Source organism: Hypomesus transpacificus, chromosome 11 (genome assembly GCF_021917145.1).
Source record: "Hypomesus transpacificus isolate Combined female chromosome 11, fHypTra1, whole genome shotgun sequence".
Taxonomy (NCBI): domain Eukaryota; kingdom Metazoa; phylum Chordata; class Actinopteri; order Osmeriformes; family Osmeridae; genus Hypomesus; species Hypomesus transpacificus.
In genome coordinates, this window is record NC_061070.1 from 11,789,840 (window position 1) to 11,799,023 (window position 9,184).

Here is a 9,184-nt window from a genome sequence, read left to right on the forward strand (position 1 = left end):
TTCCACAAGTCAAACATTCATAGTCCAGTTAATCAGTGATGATACAGGAATGCATTTGAGTTCTGAAGTGGAGGCTGCCTCGGTTCTCAGTCATTTCACCAAATCTTTATCAAATTCAATAGAAAAGGTTTTAAATCCTGGTTTTTATGAGACCAGGATTGACGAGCACTAAAGCTAACCAGCAATGCTTTTATTGTCAATAAGAACTGACTGTTTTTTGTGATTTTTGACACGGTAAGGGTGACTGGTAAAAAGACAAAGAGGTACAAACACGCCTGGGTTGCCCCAGTTTAACCAAAGAATCACTTTAGAAAAGAAAAAAAAGAATAAAAACCAACCAAAACCCAAAGACCAGCAATCACAGTGACACAGCACTCTGGCACAGTGAAAATATCACTGGAGAAAAGGACATGGGCTGGAAAGGCAATGAGATGATGCTATGCAGTAGCCTAGCCCACGCACACTCCCCCAGGGTCCGGGAGACCTTTAGGGAGAGAAATGTTTTCCCACCTGCATGTCAAACAGACTCCTGTCCTGAATAAAGCTCTCACTTGACCTTCATCACTTCCTTTTATCTCCTTTCAGTGAAGGTGAATCTTTATATAGGAGGCTATAGCCCACAGTTCACCAGTCTTCTGCTTTGTAGCATATGTGTAGTATCAAATGTGCATTCACCGAATTTTTGTCTTTACCATTGCAGTTGAAGATGTCTTTTGGCAGTCTATGGTGTAGTGTTCAGACAGTGGCTATCGAAGTCATATGTTGTCTGTGTTGTCTAGAAAGGTCCAGTTCTCTTTGACAAAGCACTGAATCCCCCACATTAACTTTCATACTGTGTGTATCAAGAAGGGATTTGAGCTTTCAGTGTCAGAAGGCAGGTGTGGCGCCGCTCTGAAAGACCACCACGAGCGAGAGGGCGAGAACCTCTGTCCTTCATGCTGCCTCTCTATGCAGGGTCATCCTTCAGCGCACGTCTAACAGCGTGCATTGCAAAAAAACTTGATGAAAAAATTGCTTATTCCGACACAACCCAGTTGTGTCCAAAAGTTTAGTAGTTTGGAAATACAACCTCAACACATTATTAATGTTAATGGGGACAGTTTGTGTTTGCATTTGGAAGGCTTTGTTTCTGAGTTACAGAATGTCTCAGTCCTGTGGCATTATGTTTCATTAAGGATGTGATTACATTACAATTCTTCTCAGATGTGTTGTATCTGGCACTGTATCTGAGTCTACTAACTGTACAACATTACAGACACACACACACACACACCCCACTACTGTGAAATTCCCTCCACAGAGATCAGCAAATCAGCCATGAAATTCCCCTGGCGATGCATCTGGGCACCCATGAAAATGGAAATGGCAGTGGCTGATCTGTCGATGGGGAACAATGCTGCCTCCTCATCAGGACTCTTCATTAGAGTCGAGCCCTGTCCATTAGTCCTGTAATCTCCCTCACACACTGCCACACACGACCTTGAGATGGGCAGGCAAGCAGGCAGGCAGGCAGGCAGGCAGGCAGGCAGGCAGGCAGGCAGGCAGGCAGGCAGGCAGGCAGGCAGGCAGGCAGGCAGGCAGGCAGGCAGGCAGGCAGCTGTGCAAGTGGGCAGGCAGGCAGGCTGACAGGTAGGCAGACAGGCTGGATGACCATTGGAAACTCTGGGTTTTTAAAGTAGAAGGCAATGTTAAATAAAACAGCCTACTGGCGCATGTTGAAGTGGCGAATGTCCTTTTTGATGCCTGCATGAAACAAACAGAACACCCTTGTGTCATCATCGGGATGTGTAGAGAAGCGTGTGAGGATATTTGCTCATGTCATGAACGAAGGCACGGGATGTGAAAAGTCAGGTACAGTACCATGTTCAGCTGTGAAGACACTCATTTTGCAGGATGGAGTACTTTGAACAAGATCAGTTGAGCCAGATGCACTTCTTTCATTTCATTGTAAGGGGTTCATCAAGATTCACACTGGCATCTGTTTTTTTATGTATTAGTGCAAAGCTGGAGGAAGGAAGATTACTGGCTTCATTGGTTGTCTGTGGACAGCTCTGACCTTTCCAATTGGCATGCAATTTAATGGAAATGACAGCTTTTGACTCCTGAAACCAGGAGTGATCTTGCATTAAACATACATGCATTGCATATTTTTCACCGGTGGTACAGTTCTTGTGTCTCAACTTCACATTATATTTTTTTTATTCAACAGTCTGTGCTTCTGTGGGTTCCAATTGTTCCCTCCTGCCATTTGGATATTGTGATTAAAACACATTTAGTTTTTAGTAAAATATTGAAGGTCGATTTTCGTTTGACATTTAACATAGTTAACATGGATTTTATGCTCGGTGAATTCATATAGAGTTGAGTGACACATGCCAATATCATTGCCAGCAGTCGGGAAGCGGAATTATGTTCATCACATCACACCATTGAGTACCATTTCTTATCAACACAAAACAAGCAAAGAGGGAAACAGGATGGATGTGGAATGCTCTTTAGCTGTTTTTATGCCTTTAGAAGAATGTGACAAGACTGTTCATTGGGTTATCCGTTTCGGTGCCTCTGTGTGTGTGCACAGCAAGCCTTAATAGCACCATTCAAACCTGCTAGGCAAATTATGATGGAGTTACTTGCCGAAAGTGTAATGTTTCTCATGTGGTCATTGCTCACTCTTAATTAAAAAGCAATTATCTATGGATCATTGTCTGAGTGGACTTGAGGACAACACATGATGCAATTGGATAAGAATAGATGAGATGAAGTTCCACTGTGACTGATTCATTACTCTCCTGTGGGCTTAGGTAGCTAGGAAAACACTGACGATGGCCTCAATGGTGGCAATCATGAAAGCAGCCTTTCAAGTGAAAGTGTCCAGCAGACTGGTAATTAGAGTTCTGTTTAACCTTTCATATAGGCCCAGCCTCTGATGTCACAAATAATACTCATAATTATAAATACCCCTTTGCTGTTCCAAGGTAAATTGATTGCATCATCATGGAGAGACTGTTGGTAAAAAAAAAGAAGGAAAATGACTTCCCTTACGTAGCGACATTTGCAGCGGCACACCCAAAGCAATGTACATCAGCGCCCATCATGAGCAACTTAGTTCATGTCTTGCTAATGGCCACTTCGACACATGGCCAAAAGGAGTAGTGGATCAAAACACCAACCTTGTGATTAGTGAATGACTCTCTCTACCCCCTGAGCCAAATCCAGACCACCACCACTGTTAGAAGAGAGACAAATCATTAGGTTCATCTTCCAGCAGAGTAGTTATGGGGTCTGGTTACATGAAGAAAGATATTTAAATTTCAGGGTGCACTTGTGGAGGAAGTTGAAGGAAAAACAAACTTTGAAGTGAATATTTGTGTTCGTTTAATGCTACTGTCAGCCTGGGTTCTATTGTTAGAGGCAGTCTTTTCAGTGCGGCTTGGGGAACCGGGATTCACCAAAAAGCTAAGTCAAATCAACCGTGGTTTTATCAAACCAGATTTTGAATGACTGACATGAACCGAGCAAAGAATCTACAGCACAGCACCTGGAACTGTGACTACAGTCTGGACATTCTCCTGAATAAACACGTCTCAAACCATTCATTTATGAAAGTGGGAGTTCTGACAGCAGACCTGGACAGGAGTGAAAATAACAATGAGATCGGATGATAGTGTTACAGCCGGGGAAATGGGAAGCGATATTGACCCGTGGTTATCTACAGCTGATGACTAGTAACAGGAGGATGGCGCAATGGCACAGACTTGATGAATGGTTTTTCGTTTTCTGCATTACACTGGTGGAAAGAATCCAATTTGAGAGGGCCGTATTGAGGGATTCATCTTTTACGCTGAAGGAGAAAGAGAGAACGATAGAGAGAGAAGAAAAGGGGGAAGCATCCCTGGAACCCTCCTCCCTCTCATAGGGAGTGTTAATAGTTTGGGTTTTTGTCTCCGTTTGTTGTCCTTTGCCTCGGTCCATCATTGTTTGCCGTCTCTCGGTATGTGGAGGAGATCTCTGGGAACAACACTACACTTTCGCATACTTGAGCGTTTACAAACAAAAACATTCTCACCCAACACGCCGCACACAAAGTGCCACACACACCAAATGTAGGAACAAACACACTCAGCAGGCACCAGGCACAACCTGCTATTATGCTCTATTTCAAATGCCTCCACTTTTAACCAACAATAGTCTTCTCGTTATACTCAATTTATTTTCGCTCTCCCTTTCTCCCTCTTCTAATTTTTGTCTCTTTGTCTCTCATCCTCTCTGGTTTCTGTTTCTCGGTGTCTACGTCTCTCTCTTTCTCACTCTTATCCGTTAATCTCTCTGTCTTTCTCTCACATCATCTCATCATTTCTCAGGTGCCATCTTGTCTGTCTCAAACACATGCCACAGGCCTTTCAACTCCTCTGTATCTCGTGGCTGTACGGTGTGTCGCATGTCTCTGTGTTCCAACAGGAATGGGACACCTCCCTTCAGCATTAGTCTCAAGAGTGGTCTCAGGTAATGATGACCGCAGGCACAGTGGCCATCTGCAGAACGCCTGCTCCCTCAGTCAGGGAACTAGAGAAGAATGTGCTGTCACTCTGGCGGGGGAAACATCTGTTTCCATTATATCGCCATGGCCCTGCCACGCACGTTTGGCACATTTTCTCTGCTGCTCTCCATTTTCCCGCTACAGTTCCAACTGTTGTCGACAAGGGGATAAACATGATTAGTTAAACGAGGTAGCACAATGGTGGTGGTGTGTGGGGGGGGTACAGTAGAGTGAAGGGGTACAGTATGTGACTCACATTTCACATTCATTATTCATATTATCAATTTTTAACTAAACATAACCAAATATAGATGTACACTGTCATATGCTACCTAAAAAAAAAAGTGTTACATTATGTTTTTTCAAACCACTGCCTTCATACATTTCTTTGTTCAGGTTGCAAGGAGAAAGGAAAGATCCTGGCATGGTGCATTATAGCAAGTAACTGTACTCTACTGTCGCTGAAAAGCCATCACAACAGTTGATACCAAGTTATTGTCAATATAATATGTATATAGCCTGTGTATCTAATACCAGTACTGAATATGTTAATAACATAAACTCAACCTCATTTTGAAAAGGCTGTGACAATGTCTTGGATATGGAAATGAGAAGGAGGACAGTTGTGCCTTGACTGTGTAGGTGAAAGGATGGATGAAGGGGGGGAGATGAGCAAAGGTAAAAAGAAACAGAGATGGCTTGAGGGTAAAGACAGCAGGGGAGAATGGGGGGGGAGTGAAAGATGGAGCGAGTGAGGGAACCCTGGTGAGTGAGAAAGTGAAGTGGCAAAGCAAGGTCCAAAAATAGGGATTCCAAAATGAAAGGACCCCCCCCCCCAAAAAAAAATCACAACACCCAAAAACTGGGAAGAGGGATGTACGTTTGCATTAACGTCTGTCTTGCGCCCTGGGAACACAACTCTCTGTCCTTGACGGGAGAGGCCATGGAAGACCGGAAGATGGACAATTTAGGCACTTAATGGTCATGAAAATCATACAAAAAATACTGCAGAGATTAGGAGAAGGAGTAGGGCACCCCAAATACAAAAGGAGGGCCATTCCGACCGATTTGAAACGATCAATTGAACCGCTGAAGCGTTCTGTTCCATTTCAGTCAAGGCAGAGTGCAGAGAGTGAAGTGAATGGACCCTCTCTAAGAGTCTAGGTTGCTTCCCAATGCTGATCTGTAGGCATTTGTGGAGCCCTCTGTGACCTCTTGATTTTCAATAAACACGTGTGTGTCAATCCCATGCTCTCTCAAACATTCATATTTCCACACACACAAAAACTCATACCGTCAAGTTCCATCCCCAAACCCAGTCAAGGAACTGTAACTGTCCCCTGAGAAGCAGACAGAGTTGATATTCCTTACTATCCTCCCCACAGTGTCACGATCGGTCAAGGTGTGAAGGCATCGGTAATCGATGAGTCATTATTCTTTCAATGTGCCTCAAAATGAATATTTAAAGACAGAGATAGAGAGCCTTAATCATTTTACCATAATTGAGTTTTAGAAACTTTGATTAAAATACCGTTTTGTCCTTACGTTTCAGGTCAGGCTCAGTGTGGTTTGAAAACGGAAAAGGTGATTAGAGAAGAGTAATTATTCACCGACTGCGTCTCCATCATTGGCCACCAATCTCTAATTATTTAGAGTAGTCATAAACATTTTACACGCCAGATATCTGGCCTCATAAAGGCACGACGAGCTTATACAGAGCTCTGCAGAATGGGCTTGTGATTCAAAACAATGCTTTTCTAATATGCATTAAGGCCTTGAAACTCTGCATTGCCCCGTAACATTAACACGTCAGCAGTGCTCATACACATCCACCACTGTGAGCACATTGGGTTATTTACTGGATGCCTTAACATCTTTACAAATCCAAAATACATTATAGTCCTGGAGAACATCTTGGACTTAAAACAATGATAATGACGCCATTTCTGGAGATGGGAGATACAGTATTAAATATTCCAAAACCATGCCAACACCCTAGTACACACACACAGACAGACACATGCACACACACGCACACACGTGCGCACACACACACACGCCATGGGATGAAGAGAAAGATGAAAAGCAACTTTTGTCGTGTTGTTTGAAATACTGATGAATCAGATGATATCGTTGTAGACAGCCACAGCCTATAGTACTGGATGAGTCGACTGCTTGCCTTGGCATGCTATCAATGGACAACCAAGGCCACAGAGTGTCCAGAATAGATAAATATGGGCCCGATAGGTACAGAAACCTCCAGCGCAGTGATATCAATGAATGAGTTATATCAGGGACAAAAAGAAGATAGAAAATCCCACAACAAATGCATCACTGTCTCTCATTGTCAGACTCAAAATGTAGCATGACAACAAATTGAAGCCGGAATGGAAATCCTATTCAATCTGCCTCCCACTCGCACACGCACACACGCAAAAGCACACACAGGCTCTCACACACACACGAGTACACGCCCCACATCCGTGCTGCTCCTCCATGGCTTGGATGGGAGAGCAAGGGGTCATAGTGGCGTGGCCCCTCCCCTCCTCCTCTGCTGGGGAGGCCCCGGAGTGCACACCTCTGCTTTAATTGCAGCACGGAGCGGGGGATAGTCTGACCTTTCCTGATTTATTTACCGACAAACGTCTCTATTGGCGCAGAGCAGCCATGACTGGCTGTCTTCCTTGGGAGACATACCAGCCTCCTCCGCCAGACAGTAAACCTCTCCTGCCACAGGTCGAAGTGTCCTCTCATTAGACGGCGGGCCGCCCACTCCACTCCACACACACACATACACACACACATACACATACACAAACACAAAATAGGAAATTGTTGATGTAATGTGGCATTTGAACCAAGGGTGGCTATATTGATATCTTATATTTAAAGAGTTTGGGGGTTACATTATAAATGCCAGTTCACCAGAGACATGTCTCGTAATTAATTTACATAATATTACATTTGGAGGAAAAACAATGTTCTTTTTTGGATGTGCTTCGGTAGATAATGGTCTTGGTCTTTGGATAGTAATTCCAGTGGAGATATAAATAATTATAGCTTTGTTTCCAATGTTATTCCCTGACTAATCACTTTTCTGCTGTCTTCTTCACCCGTCACCATTTCAACTCTCAAACCTAAGTGTTCCTTTCGTCTGCTGCTTCAGTATTCACTACAGTATGCTGTTTGATGATGACATGCTATGTCTCTCACTCACAAATAATTCTTGAAACTATTTTAATGATGCTCAGAAAACACTTCCTTCTCTAAGATTTGAGCCTTCTCATCCAACATGGACCAATATGGTGACATAACCTACATGGGGGTCTAAAACCAGGGATGCAGTTGATGACATTCCCTCCATGGCACTCTGTGCCCCTTGGCTAAATGTTCTCACCCATGCCATCATCTACATCTATTTGTTTATAATCAATTACCCTCTGTCTCAAACCTCCAATAGCTCATCAGCTTACATTGCAATAACGTCTGATGTCGTGAATGTTTCAAACCACACTCTTTGCAGAGCTTCTGCTCTCTACGGAAAAGCATTTGAAATGTCAAGAGAATCTCATTTGTGTTTCCGGACTACATCACATTGTTCACACTCGTTCAATAAGCTGTTATCCAATAACACTTATCTCAAAAATACTCTGCTAATCATTTTGGGGCGGCTCATTCTGAACCTCCTTATGGAAATTGTGGAAACAATATTGCTCTGTTCTCATACATAATTGATGAAAAGAAGGATGCTTTTTTAATGATTTATATATTCTTAATTTACACAAAACCTGTCATTGGAATGCTGCATGTTTAAGTCACATTTTCAGGGTGCACAACATGAAATGTCTCTCTCTCTCTCTCTTTCTCTCTCTCTCTCTCTCTCTCTCTCTCTCTCTCTCTCTCTCTCTCTCTCTCTCTCTCTCTCTCTCTCTCTCTCTCTCTCTCTCTCTCTCTCTCTCTCTCTCTCTCTCTCTATGTCCTACCGTTGTACTGTCAGGACCATTAGATGATCTCAGTGGGAGACCACAGATTGAGACAGCCCAAACGACAGGTATGAAGAGACCAAGATGGCTGGCAGCACCAGAAGTTGTCGAAACAACTTCAAGGAGTTGGAAGTTTTCAGATCACACATCACAACTCCTTCTTGTCCTTATGTTTCTGCTTTATGACACATTGCTGAACAGTACAGAGAACAGCTTTGTGGAGGAAGACGTTGATGTCTCGTGTCCTGGGTTTCCTGTTTCCTGTGCATTAAATGCATGTTGTCTCCGAACATGGGAGTCTGTGGGGATTAATGTTTCTTGTTGTTGTTATTGTTGATTATTTGAAGAATGTCTTTCAATTTGATTTGTATCAGAGCTAATTCTTTCTCTCTTCGAAATGAAATGCTAAACACACTCACACACATAATGCCAATCATGTTGAAATAAAATGGAATCACCATTAATGTATATCATGAACTTCATGTAAATCATTTCTTTAGCAGAGAAATTAGGAATGACAAAATGAATAATTGAAAAGTGTTCATGCAAGAAACAATGTAATTGGATACGGCAGATGTACAATGTTAACATCTGCCTGCTGTTTGCTTTAAAATAAGAAATTCATGAAATTATTAGTATCTAATGGAATCCCCAAAACTGAAAA